Source organism: Sapajus apella, unplaced genomic scaffold (assembly GCF_009761245.1).
Source record: "Sapajus apella isolate SASKATOON/1434 unplaced genomic scaffold, GSC_monkey_1.0 scaffold69, whole genome shotgun sequence".
Taxonomy (NCBI): domain Eukaryota; kingdom Metazoa; phylum Chordata; class Mammalia; order Primates; family Cebidae; genus Sapajus; species Sapajus apella.
The window spans coordinates 392,731-408,864 of NW_022437009.1; the positions used below are offsets into that span (position 1 = coordinate 392,731).

The window sequence follows — 16,134 nt, forward strand, 5'->3', positions numbered from 1 at the left end:
AGCCTGGATGGTCAGGACAAAGGGATGATTGAAGGGTGAGATGGAGCGGATGGCACGAGATTCATCATGCTCCTCAGAACCACGTGCAATTTTACGTTTAGGAGTTCATTTCTGGAATTTTCTATTTAATATTTTCAGACTGTGGTTGACTGTGGGTCACTGACACCATGGAGAGCAAAACTGTGGATAAGGGGGCACTAACTGTACCAGTAAATTCTGCCTCATTACCCATAACATTGGTTTACTTCTCAGAGAAACTCAGGAAGTTTAAACGGCAACCTGAGAATCTGTAGACACAACGTAGTGAGCCCAGGAGTCCCAGTCCAGCAGCTGATATTATGTTCTCTGTTGCTAGCTTGGACCTTTCTAGGTGCCTAGGAATTGCCTGCAGTACACAGTGGCAGAGTAACAACCATTTGTTTCTCAACAAGAATCTGATAATGTTGCTTGAACCTCCTGAACCACTGCTACATGCTCTGCTGCTTCATGTTTGTCCTTAGATTTGACCAAAACCAGTAAGTGATAATGTAATACAGATCCCCAGCTCCCTATGAGCTGGGTTGATCCCAGGAGGTCTGTACAAAAGAACATGTCTACTGGGATTTAAATAGCCCAGAAACAGGCACCAGGAATTTCTTATACTCCTGTGCTCTAAAATAAATAAATAAATAAATAAATAAATAAATAAATAAATAAATAATAATAATGGCTCTTTGGTGCCCCCTGAGGGATACCCAGGGAGCAGGTCCCACATACGTAATATGTAAATAGTCTCTAAGATACTGAGGTTTCTCTCATTCTGGAATTGGTAGCTTTTGACAGAAAAAAAAAAGTAAAATTCTAATTTCAAAAAATGTTGTCTTGACACGGGTTTATCCCATCTTTCCTCAATTTGTAAACAGAAATATTTCACTAAGACTTTCTGTGCATCCTACTAGATATTCCTGTGGGCAAAGAACATGCACCACCTAACACGTGCCTAAGAATTAGCCTATTCTTCATCTTTTTTGCTAAGAATTCTCATGGATACTGTGTGTATGTTTTTTTAAAAGACACATAGAGTTTGCATGATAATTAAGAGGCTTTGAAGACTAAACCTCTGAACAGCTCTGTTGTGCTGGTGGGGGTGGCAGGGATGGTAACACCCCAATCCCCTCCTTTTTTTTTCACTTTTGGATCTGCTGCGATGAAGAAAAAGTGAGCAGAGCTGCAGAGCTCTTCAAAACTATGTGGAGCGGTCTCTTGAGAACAGCCAGCCTACATGTTCATTTTGGGTGAGAGGTGACTGGAAATACAGAAATGAGGGTTGTCACCTCCATTGAAGAAATGGATGGCTGCATGCTGTGGGGGGAGGGGAAATGATGGGTTGAGTTGGGTGGTAAGCAGGGGTCATCTGACTTTCAGACGTAAGGCCCCAAATCCTTTTCTCTTAGAGTTTAGGTCTGATATCACAGATGAGTCCTTATTTCTTGATGTTGGGAAACACTGACAGAAACCAAGCTAAGATGCAGGGAAGAGGCCAATAAGAGATAGTTTAAATCTCTCTCTGCTATGTGTCAAATAAAAAGCACATAAACAGGCTAAAACACACTTAAGGCTTGATCAGAATACTGTGTCACACGTTTGTTCATTCTTTTTTTTTTTTCTTTCACTTCACAATAAAGTTACTATTTTATTTTAATTTTTTTAAATTTTTTTGTTGGGAAACTACATTTATTTATTTATTTATTTATTTATTTATTTTATTGCATTTTAGGTTTGGGGGTACATGTGAAGAACATGCAAGATTGTTGCATAGGTACACACATGGCAGTGTGGTTTGCTGCCTTCCTCCCCTTCACCTATATCTCCCCTTCACCTATATCTCCCCATGCTATCTCTCCCCACCTCCCCACCCCTCTGTCCCTCCAACAGACCCCAGTGTGTAGTGCTCCCCTCCCTGTGTGCATGTGTTCTCATTGTTCAACAACCGCCTATGAGTGAGAACATGCGGTGTTTGTTTTTGTGCTCTTGTGTCAGTTAGCTGAGAATGATGGTTTCCAGGTTCATCCATGTCCCTACAAAGGACACGAACTCATCATTTTTGATGGCTGCATAATATTCCATGGTGTATATTTATATCCATTCATCCATCCTGTGGACTCTGAATGACCGCACCTAAATTTTGAAAAGCCTCCATGAAAGGATTTAAAAATTAGAGGAAATATTGGTTAGAAAAAATATAGGAGAGACAGGAACACATTCCAATGCCCCACTCACATTTTAAACTTTACAGAAAATACCATGTTATTTAGAAAATACTAAGTACCATGTTATTTAGAAAATACTAAATAACATGGTATTTCTGTAACGTTTAAAATATGCATTCAATAACCTTGATATATAGGACGAGTAGCTATACTCAGAGAGAGGACACGCTCAATGTTTTTTGCCAGAGAAGGGTCAACTCCTTCAGAGCTTAAAGAAGTTGTCAGAGGGATACAGGACTGGGAGAAGCAGCCAGGAATCCCTTCTTATTTCGTTTATCTGTGTAGCAAACACATGATCACATTAAATGAGATTCTTTAGTTCCTGCCCTTAGATAGTTATAGTCTATTTGGAAATACAGATACTGCATTAATTACAATATAGAATAGCAAGTGCTTTCATAGAGGTAATGACAGTACACTTTGAGACCTTGAGAGAAAATACCTACTTTTATTAAAGGAATAGGGAAAGGCCTCTTACCAGAGGACATTTCTCCTGGAGGCTGCACATTGAGCGAGGTCTCCAAAGCTTAGATTTTACTAGTCAGAGAAGTAGAGTATAATATTCCAGACAGAGGGGAAATTTGGGGGAAGGAAGAGAGATATGTTCCTGGATTGAGCAAATAAGAGACTGGGCTATAGAGAGGTAAAGAAAGGAGAGTTAGAACAGGAGAGACGTAATATTAAAGGAACTTAATCTGGCAAAAGTAATTGTAATTGTTCAATAACGTGGTTACTTCTCAAATGTTTGCTCATGTAGGAAATTCTAGAGAAAAGAAGGTTCTTTGATCACAGGGAAAGAGATAACAGACTGAAAATGCAAAGACTGGCACATTATGGAACCAAAACATAATTGGTCAATTAAGGAAGTGAAAATGACAACTATTATTTATGTTGGTGCAGAGAAAAAGGGACAAAGAAGGCAGCATTTCACACATAGAACAGTTTTTCTTGCCTTTCGTTCTCCACCCACAACCAACAGCTTGGTTGTATGTATATACAAACTCCAATTGTATGCGTGTCAGGTTGAGGTCAATAGGTATTATTTTCCATATGAAAGGAGGGCATTGCTTAGAGTATATGCTTCATTTGTATTTTTGAATGAGCGAGTGATTTAATTAATTTCCCAACCTTATCAGCTTTGTTATGTAGGGGCTTTTCCCCACGCAGAGAGTCCACTGATGAAGGGATCTTTATTCTTTTCAAATCTGTAGACTTAAGCAGTGAGTTAAGTGTATCTCATAAGTTGTCTTATTTTGTCATTTAAAAACATGAAACAAACATCACTTTCCCCATTTTTTAAGTGAGGGAACCGGGATTCACATAAATTGTGACCTTTTCAGGGTCATAAGTTTAGGTACCATGATCATAAATCTGAACAAGTTATTGGGTCAGAAATAATTTTACCATTGGGTCAGACCATAATGATGTATTGAGAAGAACCCCTTGCCATATGCTTTCTCAATGATCACAGCACCCAGCTGCATCTCTGGGACGATTAAGACTTAAGCAGCACATCCATAATACTGGCTAGCATTGGCTGATCACCTTCCACGTGGCAAATATTGTTCTAAGTCTGTGACAGCATTATCTCATTTCCAGCAACCTTGTGAAAAGGCATGATTACCAGTTAGAATGCCGATCATTAAAAAGTCAGGAAACAACAGATGCCGGAGAGGATGTGGAGAAATAGGAACACTTTTACCCTGTTGGTGGGAGTGTAAATTAGTTCAACCATTGTGGAGGACAGTGTGGCCATTCCTCGAGGATCTAGAACTAGAAATACCATTTGGCCCAGCAATCCCATTACTGATTATATACCCAAAGGTTTATAAATCATTCTAGTATAAAGACACATGCACACATACGTTTATTGCACCATTGTTCACAATAATAGCAAAGACTTGGAATTTCAGGCACGAGCCGCCCCACCTGACCTCTTTTCCACTTTAAATGGAATGATAAAACTAAAAATGAAAAGGAAGGGAGAGAAACAGAGACTTTTTGAAATAATATTTGACAGGACTTATTAAGAAGATCATAATAGTAGCTAATAACAATAAATACTATTTGAGTGCTCATTATATACTAGGCACTTCTCTAGATATTTAACATATTTAATTTAGTGAATTTTCAGTTCATTTTCCTAACTTATGAGATAGCTATTATTATTACAAGCATTATACCAGTGATGAGATTAAGGTTCAAATAACTTGCTCAAAGTTATATAAGAATAAAGTAACAGAGCCACTACAACTCCAGTGATTCCAAAATTCTTGGGGAAATGAAAGGACCATTCAGAGAAGGAGAGCATTACATTGGTGGAATGCCTGTACTGCTGTTTTTTTTTTTTTTTTTTTTTTTTTTTTTTTTACATAGAATCAACATGGCAGAAGGTACAGAAAAGCCACAGAAGGGTGGGAATCTTTGGCTGTAAAATCAAGAGGGGGACTCCCCTGCCCTGTCCTGTTTACACATTTTCTAATAATGTTGTCTTTCACATGAAAATGTCATCGAAGCCAGCTGTAGTGTTTGCCTGACTGTATTCTGCAGCTTTCCCTGGCAGTCTGAATCTAACCGCAGTGCGTCAGCCTGTTCAGGTCCCACCCATCCTGGCGAATTTTTCCACTTGGATCTTGAAGTCTTTGGGAGGAAAAAAGAAAAAAAAAAAGTGTTAAAAGCAGAAGGCTTTTTCATTTTGAGGGGCTTCTGAAGCCCTGAGTTATCACAGTCCGGTTAACCTGTGCTGATTCAGGTTAATTGGGGTCCTGTCGTTGCTCTCTTTATGTTCCACAATTTTGGTGCTTCTTGAGTGTTTCTCTTTAATTACAGCCTTGGAAAAATGAATGCAACTGGTGAAGTGCATTTTTATTTTAAAACATGTGTTCACTCTTCCAAACAATGTCCCACACATACTGGCCTTGTTTTCTCTGGTATCTTAAGACATTCAAAAAGTTGTTAGGTGGCAGGGGCTAAATATTAAACTTTCAGCAATCACAAGTACAGTTCGTTTTCCTTTTTCATTCTCGTGTTTAAAAAGGAAAACAGAGGGCTCCCACACCCAGTCATCCTGCAGACCTTCCATGCAAAGTTCTCATTACTTAGCAACATTACCAAAGACATAAATCAAATCGATTACTTTTTTTCTTGACAACTACAGAGTAAAAGGAATGCTTATGAGTGCTGTAGAAGATACAAAGAAAGACATGAGTTTCTGTTCTCAAAGAACATACAATCTGATTAGGGGCATAAGAAATTTAAATTACGTAAGATTTAATTTAAGGCAATATTGGAAGAGGTATTTCAAGATGGGAGTACCTGCCAAATGAATGTATGTTTTTAAAACTTAAGTATGGCCAGGCATGGTGGTCATGCCTGTAATCCCAGCACTTTAGGAGGCTGTGGCGGGTGAATCGCCTGAATTCAGGAGTTCTAGACTAGTCTGGTCAACATGGTGAAACCCCATCTCCATTAAAAATACAAAAATTAGCCGGGCATGGTGGCACATGCCTGTAACCCCAGCTACTCAGGAGGCTGAGGCAGGAGAAGCGCTTGAACCCATAGGGCAGAGGTTGCAGTAAGCTGAGATTGCATCACTGCACTCCAGCCTGGGTGACAAAGTGAGACTCTATCTCAAATAAATAAATAAATCTTAAATACTAAGATAGAACTTTTTGTCTAATTTGCATGTGTGTACGTGTATGTATGTACGTGTAAACTTTTCAAAGTTGTAAATATTAGCTTACATTTGGTTATACAATTAATAAAGAAACTTTATCAAAAAGAATGAAATTATAAAAGTTGGACAACACTGAATATTCTTAAAAGGTATGATTATCAACACAGAAAAGAGAGCAACAACTTTCACCAAGAATGTGGCACTTGAATTGGAATAATTCTTTTTGTAACTTCAAATGATCTCCTTTCTCTCTCCTCATTAGAACTTGTTTTCTTCACTTCTCCATTGTACGAAGAGAAGCCCTTTCTTTCTGTGGACTTTGCAAAGTTTCCATTCTAATGAAAATTACCATTCCAATACTCAATTTTAAAAATAACACCAAAGATCATGATACCAATTAATATTTGTAAATGCTTACAGTGTGCCAGGTTCTGGGAATGCACTCGACCTTATTATCTTATTCAGTTCTCCTAATAGTCTTTTGAGTTTCGTACAGCCATTGTCTTCATTTGTAAAGAGAGACATTGAAGCTAGGAAAACACTAGTAATTGATGGGAAGTACTGGAGCTGGGATTTGTACATAAGTATACTGGTTCTAGTGCCTGAACTCTTAGCCACAATTTTATTATGCTTATTGATAGCTGACCCTCTTATTCATTTGTTAATTCACTCATCCACTTAGTATATGAGTTCATCATATGTGCCAGGCCATGTACTAGCTATTAGTTACACAATGATCAAGGATGAATATCTGAAAATATGTATGTTCAGCCAGGCACGATGGCTCACGCCTGTAATCCCAGCACTTTTGACGCTGATGTGGGTGGATCACCTGAGGTCAGTAGTTCGAGACCAGCCTGGACAACATGGTGAAACCCTGTCTCTACTAAAAATACAAAAATTAGCTGGGCATGGTGGTGCGCGCCTGTAATCCCAGCTACTCAGGAGCCTGAGGCAGGAGAATCACTTGAACCCAGGAGGCAGAGGTTGCAGTGAGTTGTGATTGTGTCACTGCACTCCAGCCTGGGCAACGGAGGGAGACTCCATTTCAGAAAGAAATAAAAGAAAAGGAAAGAAAAAAGAAAGAAAAAGACAGAAAGAAAGACAGAAAGACAGAAAGAAAGAAAGAAAAGAAAGAAAGAAAGGGAAGGAAGGAAGGAAGGAGAAAAGGAGGGAGGGAGGAAGGGGGAAGGAAGGAAAAAGAAAGGAAGGAAGGAAGGAGGGAGAAAGAAAGAAAAAGAAAGAAAGAAAGGGAAGAATGGGAAGGAAGGAAAATATGTATATTCAAGGATGAGTGTTTATTTCAGTATTCTTTATACTAATACAATATTAGTACTCAAGCTAAGGATTGATTATTTCGAGTATGGAATATGTATACAATAGAACATAATAGAGCACTGTACTGATTTGGGAGGATGTCCACTATAACAAATTTAAGATTAAACAAAAAACAACAACAATAATTTGAATATTACAAAAAGTAAGACCTCATTTTTGAAAAAGAAAAGATGGAAATGTCTAGGAGGGTATATAGCAAAATATTGATATTGATTATGTCTGAAAGATGGAATTAGCCTATTGCCTTCCTTATAACTTTGAATATTATAATTATTTTAATTATCTACTCATTGAAAAAATATTCTAGTGTTTTCACTGTGTGCAACATGTCTTCAGCATTGCAGATAGAATGACAAATAGGCAAACATGGCTCCTGCCTTCATAGAGTTTACAGAATAGCAAATTCCAACAGAATGTAATCACTGTTGTAACAGAAGTAAAGAGTGTTATGGAATATGCCGCTGGACACTTACTCAGTATGAAGAGGTTGGGGGATTCAGGGAAAATTTTCTAGAGTAAACTGCATCTAACCAAGGACCTGAAGAAAGAATAAGAATTAGCCACTAATATGGGGTGGAAGCATGAGAATGAAGAATGTTCCATGCATAGGAAATAGCTTGAATCAAGATCCAGATGAGGGAAAGAACCATAGTCAGTCAGTATTCCTAGCGCGTGGGGTGTAAGGAATGCGGAGAAGAGTTGAAATCAGAGAAAAGAGAGAGGAGTCATCATACAGAGTCTTGCAAATTATGTAAAGGCTTTTGAATTTTATCTGAGCTCAAGAGAACTGCTGAAAGCTTTTAGACTTAGAGGTGACATGACCAGATTTTCCTTTTAGAAAGATCCCTTTGTCTTCCATGTGGACTCTGCCTAGGAGGAGTAGTCTAGAGGCAAAGGAAACAGTTAGGAGGCGGTCGCGGCATTCCAGGCAAAGGCTGGTGGAGATGCCAGTATACAAATTAGATAAATGGACCGATGAAAGAGATTTCAGAGGCAGAATTGATAGGGCTAAGCCATTGATGGGATGTAGAACCAGTGAGGCTGAAGAAACCCAGAGACGACTGACCACCAATTCATCTCTCCACTCACACCCTACCCACTGTCACCTTGTCATAAACTTCCAGACCGACTTCACCTCTCTTTAATACCATGAGTTATTTGTTCAAAGTCTGCCTTTTCTTTTGAACATGAGCTCACCATAGCAGGGACAGTGGTTGTCTTTTCACCGCTAGATACGGTGATTAGCCCAATGCCTGGTAGAGAGTGGCCATGCCCTTTTCTTTTCTTTTTTGTTTGTTTTGGATGAATAAATGATGTCAGATTTTCTTGCTTGGGCAGCTACTAGGTTATGCCCTGCACTGAGAAAGAGAAAACACATGTAGTTCTTTTACAACCATTGAAAAAACAGCAACACAAACCAAAAAACAGTCAAGCAGCTTCTATATTTGGAAGAAAAGTAAAGCAGATTCTTCCTGTTATTAAGGAACTCCAAATCTAGAGGATACTGTCAAGGAGATAATTCCACTACACTGTGAAACGGGCCTCAGTAAGCGTAGGTCAGCAGTGCTGTGGAAGCATTCAGGAAGACCCCTTGTCCAGCATTAAGGCCGGGTAGCTTTCTTAGTAGGTAACAGCTAACTTAGATCCTTCTGGGTGAGTTGGGATTAGTTAAGTGAGAGCTGGGTGGGGATTAAAGAGAAGTGACATTCCAGGCTAAAGCTGCTACCCAAGCAAAGTCCTGGAGGCAGCAAGAACCAGGTGCATTCAAAACTAGAAGGCTTTCTGTCTTGGATGGAGCACTGGAGGGTCAATTGGGGTTCATGCTGGCTTTGTCTCCCCCCTTATCCTCCTACTTCTGGTCAAGGCATTGTTGTTGCAGCCATGGACATTCATGGTATCACTGTGATCACTATGGACTCTTGGCCTTTTTTTCTTTTTTTTTTTTTTTTTTTTTGAGACAGGGTCTTGCTCTGTCATCTAGGCTTGAGTGCAGTGGCGTGATCTTGATTCACTGCAGCCTCGACCTCCTGGGTTCAAGTGATCCCCCACCTCAGCTTCCTGAGAAGTTGGGACTACAGGCACATACCACCATGGCTGGCTAATTTTGATGTTTTGTTTTTTTATTTATTGTAGAGACAGGTTCTCACTCTGTTGCCCAGGCTGGTTCCAAGCTCCTGGCCTCAAGCAATCCTCCTGCTGGGGTCTCCCAAAGTGTTGGGATTATAGGTGTGAGCCACGACACCCGGAAACTCTTAGCTCTTATGCCCAGAGCAGGTGCTTGTCATGCCTTCAAAATTGCCTTCACTCCTAGAAAAAGATGGAGAAAGCATTATTAAAAATCTAGAGAAAAAGCTGAGGCCAAAAGTCACTATTTCTCCCGGATTCCAGAAGCTCAGCAAATAATCTGAGTTGAACCAACTGTGATCAAACACCAAGTCCTGCTGATGCTGATTGTGCCAAAGTGATGGAGAATCTAGTTTGGAGTCTGGTAATCCTTGGGAGGCCCAAGCTCATCTGTCATTCCTGCCTTGCAACTCATTTAACTGTCTCTGGCAGCACTATTTCTGGCTGGGCCATCTATTTTTGGTGGTCAGGGACGTTGCTATTTGTTTTGTTTTGTTTTGATGCGGTTCACAGTGTTCTGGTGTGATGGTGAAGATAACACCTGGTTATTCCAGGACTGGGGGTGGTGTGGGTGTGTATCCACGTTGGGGAAGGCAGCAGGAACCTCAACCTAACTCCTGTTCTTTATCCATGTGATGAGGCTGCCTAAGACAGGGTTTATTCATCAACCTGATGCAATAGCTCTGTCACTAGTGCTCTTGTTATCAGGCCAGTTATTTCAAGAAAAGGCTGTGTACAGGATGGGTATCAGTACGCTTCCGAGTTTTAGTGGAGAAAATGGAATGGTATTGTTAATATTTTAGCATTTAATAGACTCTGGAACTTCAGGAATTATGTTAAAATTTCAGAAACAGAGTTTTAGAAAGGTGACTGGTTTGTTTATTGTGCAATCCAAAAGAAAAAAGCAGGGCTTTATGAAGTTCGTAGTCAGCTTTCTGAAGCAGGTATCAGAAGTTGGCTTCTGAGACAAGAGCAGAAACATTGTGTTGGAATAAAAGAGTTGATGAGTGGAACACCAAGTGGGTTGACATTTTCCTTGGCAGAATGTGGTATGTGAAAGATACATATTTTTCAGAACAGCCTAATACGTGTGTTTTTCTTTTTTTTTTTTTCTGGCATTTTAGGTTTTGGGGTACCTGTGAAGAACATGCAAGATTGTTGCATAGGTACACACATGGCAGTGTGATTTTCTGCCTTCCTCCCCTTCACCTATATCTGGCATTTCTCCCCATGCTCTCTCTCCCCACCTCCCCACCCCGCCATCCCTCCCCCATTTCCCCCCAACAGACCCCAGTGTGTGATGCTCCCCTCCCTGTGTCTATGTGTTCTCATTGTTCAACACCCGCCTATGAATGAGAACATGCGGTGTTTGATTCTCTGTTCTTGTGTCAGTTTGCTGAGAATGATGGTTTCAGGTTCATCCATGTCCCTACAAGGGACACGAACTCATCATTTTTGATGGCTGCATAATATTCCATGGTGTATATGTACCACATTTTCCCTGTCCAATCTATCATTGATGGGCATTTGGGTTGGTTCCAGGTCTTTGCTATTGTAAACAGTGCTGCAGTGAACATTCATGTGCATCTGTCCTTATAGTAGAACGATTTATAATCCTTTGGATATATACCCAGTAATGGGATTGCTGGGTCAAATGGAATTTCTATTTCTATGTCCTTAAGGAATGGCCCCACTGTCTTCCACAATGGTTGAACTAATTTACACTCCCACCAACAGTGTAAAAGTGTTCCTATTTCTCCACATCCTCTCCAGCATCTGTTGTCTCCAGATTTTTTAATGATTGCCATTCTAACTGGCGTGAGATGGTATCTCAATGCAGTTTTGATTTGCATTTCTCTGATGACCAGTGATGATGAGGATTTTTTCATATGTTTGTTGGCCTCATGTATGTCTTCTTTTGTAAAGTGTCTGTTCATATCCTTTGCCCACTTTTGAATGGGCTTGTTTGTTTTTTTCTTGTAGATCTGTTTTAGTTCTTTGTAAATTCTGGGTATCAGCCCTTTGTCAGATGGGTAGACTGCAAAAATTTTTTCCCATTCTGTTGGTTGCCGATTCACTCTAATTACTGTTTGTTTTGCCATGCAGAAGCTGTGGAGTTTGATTAGGTCCCATTTGTCTATTTTGGCTTTTGTTGCCAATGCTTTTGGTGTTTTGGTCGTGAAGTCCTTGCCTACACCTACGTCCTGAATGGTTTTGCCTAGATTTTCTTCTAGGGTTTTTATGGTGTTAGGTCTTATGTTTAAGTCTTTAATCCATCTGGAGTTAATTTTAGTGTAAGGCGTCAGGAAGGGGTCCAGTTTCTGCTTCCTGCACATGGCTAGCCAGTTTTCCCAACACCGTTTATTAAACAGGGAATCCTGTCCCCATTGCTTGTTTTTTTCAGATTTGTCAAAGATCAGATGGTTGTAGACATGTTGTGTTGCCTCCGAGGCCTCTGTTCTGTTCCATTGGTCTATATCTCTGTTTTGCTACCAGTACCATGCTGTTTTGATTACTGTAGCCTTGTAGTATAGTTTGAAGTCCGGGAGTGTGATGCCTCCTGCTTTGTTCTTTTTGCTTAGAATTGATTTGCTTAGAAATCCTTTCCTATTTGAATACCCTTTATTTCTTTTTCTTGCCTGATTGCTCTGGCTAGAACTTCCAATACTATATTGAATAGGAGTGGTGAGAGAGGGCATCTTTGTCTAGTGCCAGATTTCAAAGGGAATGCTTCCAGTTTTTGCCCATTCAGTATGATATTGGCTGTTGGTTTGTCGTAAATAGCTTTTATTATTTTGAGATACGTTCCGTCAATACCTAGTTTATTGAGGGTTTTTTAGCATAAAGGGCTGTTGAATTTTGTTAAAGGCCTTCTCTGCATCAATTGAGATAATCATGTGATTTTTGTCTTTGGTTCTGTTTATGTGGTGAATTACGTTTATAGACTTGCGTATGTTGAACCAACCTTGCATCCCTGGGATGAAGCCTACTTGATCATGGTGGATAAGTTTTTGATGTGCTGTTGCAATCGGCTTGCCAGTATTTTATTGAAGATTTTTGCATCTATGTTCATCATGGATATTGGCCTGGAGTTTTCTTTTCTTGTTGAGTCTCTGCCGGGTTTTGGAATCAGGATGATGTTGGTCTCATAAAATGATTTCGGAAGGTTTCCCTCTTTTTCGATTATTTGGAATGGTTTCAGAAGGAATGGTATCAGCTCCTCTTTGTATGTCTGGTAGAATGTGGCTGTGAACCCATCTGGACCTGGGCTTTTTTTTGGGTGGTAGGCTCTTAATAGCTGCCTCAACTTCAGACCTTGTCATTGGTCTATTCAGGGTTTCAACTTCTTCCTGGTTTAGGCTTGGGAGGAGGCAAGTGTCCAGGAATTTATCCATTTCTTCCAGGTTTACTAGTTTATGTGCATAGAGTTGTTTGTAATAATCTCTGATGATGGTTTGAATTTCTGTGGAATCTGTGGTGATATCCCCTTTATCATTTATTATGGCATCAATTTGGTTATTCTCTCTTTTCTTTTTTATTAATCTGGCTAGTGGTCTATTTTGTTGATCTTTTCGAAAAACCAGCTCCTGGATTTATTGATTTTTTTGAAGGGTTTTTTGTGTCTCTATCTCCTTCAGTTCTGCTCTGATCTTAGTTATTTCTTGTCTTCTGCTAGGTTTTGAGTTTTTTTGATCTTACTCCTCTAGCTCTTTCAATTTTGATGCTAAGGTTTCAATTTTAGATCTCTCCTTGTTTCTCATGTGGGCACTTATTGCTATATATTTTCCTCTAGAGACTGCTTTAAATGTGTCCCAGAGATTGTGGTATGTTGTATCTTCATTCTCGTTGGTTTCGAAGAACATGTTTATTTCTGTTTTTATTTCATTGTTTATCCAGTCAACATTCAAAAGCCAGTTGTTCAGTTTCCATGAAGCTTTGCGGTTCTGAGTTAGTTTCTGCATTCTGAGTTTAACTCGATTGCACTGTGGTCTGAGAGACTGTTTGTTATGATTTCCATTCTTTTGCATTTGCTGAGGAGTGATTTATTTCCGATTATGTGGTCAGTTTTAGAGTAGGTGTGATGTGGTGCTGAGAAGAATGTTTATTCTGTGGATTTGGGGTGGAGAGTTCCGTCAGTGTCTATTAGGCTTGCTTGGTCCAGGTCCTGGATATCCTTGTTAATTTCCTGTCTGGTTGATCTGTCTAATATTGACAATGGGATGTTAAAGTCTCCCACTATTATTGTGTGGGAGTCTAAGTCTCTTTGTAAGTCATTAAGAACTTGCCTTATGTATCTGAGTGCTCCTGTATTGGGTGCGTATATATTTAGGATCATTAGCTCTTCTTGTTGCATTGATCCTTTTACCCTTATGTAATGTTCTTCTTTGTCTCTTTTGATCTTTGTTGCTTTAAAGTCTATTTTATCAGAGATGAGAATTGCAACTCCTGCTTTTTTTTGCTCTCCATTTGCTTGGTAAATCTTCCTCCATCCCTTTCTTTTGAGCCTTTGTGTATCCTTGCACGTGAGATGGGTTTCCTGGATACAGCACATTGATGGGTTTTGGCGTTTTATCCAATTTGCCAGTCTGTGTCTTTTGATTGGGGCATTTAGTCCATTTACATTTAGGGATAATATTGTTATGTGTGAATTTGATACTGCCATTTTGGTGCTAGCTGGCTGTTTTGCTCATTAGTTGATGCAGATTCTTCATTGTGTTGATTCTCTTTACCATTTGGCATGTTTTTGGAGTGGCTGGTACTGGTTGTTCCTTTATATGTGTAGAGCCTCTTTCAGGAGCTCTTGTAAAGCAGGTCTGGTGGTGATGAAATCTCTGAGTACTTGCTTGTTCGCAAAGGATTTTATTTTTCCTTCACTTATGAAGCTTAGTTTGGCTGGATAGGAGATTCTGGGTTGAAAGTTTTTTTCTTTAAGGATGTTGAATATTGGCCTCCACTCTCTTCTGGCTTGTAGGGTTTCTGCTGAGAGATCTGCTGTGAGTCTGATGGGCTTCCCTTTGTGGGTAACCCAACCTTTCTCTCTGGCTGCCCTTAGCATTCTCTCCTTCATTTCAACCCTGGTGAATCTGACGATTATGTGCCTTGGGGTTGCTCTTCTTGAGGAATATCTTTTGTGGTGTTCTCTGTATTTCCTGGACTTGAATATTGGCCTGCCTTGCTAGGTTGGGGAAGTTTTCCTGGATAATATCCTGAAGAGTATTTTCCAGCTTGGATTCATTCTCTTTGTCACATTCAGGTACACCTGTCAGATGTAGATTAGGTCTTTTCACATAGTCCCACATTTCTTGGATACTTTGTTCATTCCTTTTTACCCTTTTTTCTCTATTCTTGCCTTCTCGTTTTATTTTGTTGAGTTGATCTTTGACCTCTGATATCCTTTCTTCTGCTTGGTCAATTTGGCTTTTGAAACTTATGCATGCTCCGCGAAGTCCTCGTGTTGTGTTTTTCAGCTCCATCAATTCATTTATATTCCCCTCTATGTTGTCCATTCTCATTAGCATTTCGTCAAATCTTTTTTAAAGGTTCTTAGTTTCTTTGCATTGGGTTAGAACGTGTTCTTTTTAGCTCACTGTAGTTTCTTATTACCCACCTTCTGAAGTCTGATTCTGTCATTTCATCACATTCCTTCTCCATCCAGCCTTGTTCCCTTGCTGGTGAGGAGTTGTGATCTCTTTTAGGAGGAGAGGTGTTCTGGTTTTGGGTGTTTTCATCCTTTTTGCACTGGTTTCTTCCCATCTTTGTGGGTTTATCCACCTGTTGTCTTTGTAGTTACTGACTTTCAGATGGGGTCTCTGAGTGAACTTCCAATTTGTGGATGCTGAAGTTACTTCTTTTTCTTAGCTTTCCTTCTAACAGTCTGGCCCCTCTGCTGTAGGACTGCTGAGGTCCACTCCAGGCCCTGCTTGCCTGGGGATCACCTGCAGCAGTTGCAGAACAGTAAGGGTTGCTACTGCTTTCCTCTTCTGGTATCTTTGTCCCAGTAGGATGCCCGCCAAATGTCAGTCTGTTCTCTCCTTTATGAGGTGACTCTTTGGATATACGGGGGTCAGGGAGCTGCTTGAGGAGACAGTCTGTCCTTTACTGGAGTTCAAGCCCTGAGCTGTAAGCTCTGTTGCTCATTCAGAGTTGCTGGGCAGGTACGTTTAGGTCTGCTGCAGCAGAACTCATAAACTCCTTTTTTTTTTTTTTTTTTTTTTTTTCCCCAGGTGCTCTGTCCCAGGGAGTTAGGGCTTTATTTATGAGTTTCCGTTGTGCTGCTGCCTTTTATTTTTCTTTCAGTGCTGCCCTGCCCAGTGAGGAGGCAGCCTAGTCACTGTCTGCCTGCAGAGGCTTTGCTGAGCTGCTGTGGGCTCCGCCCAGCTGCCCTGTGATCTTCTCTGCAGTCCTGTTTATATGGGTGTAGTTAGAACTGCCTTGGCAATGGTGGCCCACCTCTGTTATGGTGGACTCTGTCTGTAGTGGGAGGTTGCCTCAGCAACAGCGGGCTGCCTCAGCGATGGTCACACTGCTTCCGTAGTGGTGGAGTATCTCAGTAATGGTGGACGCCCCTCCTCCACAGAGCCGATCTGTCCCAGGTTCAGCTGTGCTTGCTGTGAAACTCTCATCCCAGAGCGTTTTCAATTACTGTTGTTGTTTTTTTTTGGAGGGGGGGCGGCGGGACCAGCCGAGCCTGATCACCTGGCTCCCTGACTCAGAGTCTTTTTTTTTTTTTTTTTTTTTTTTTTTTTT

The 16,134-nt window shown here is 40.4% G+C and overlaps 1 protein-coding gene across 3 annotated transcripts in view; it reads left to right on the forward strand.

Annotated features, from left to right (window-relative positions):
- The window catches only part of PDE4DIP (phosphodiesterase 4D interacting protein), a 232,141-nt gene that overhangs the window by 53,420 nt on the left and 162,587 nt on the right, over nt 1-16,134 (forward strand). The gene's annotated exons all lie outside the window — the stretch shown is intronic.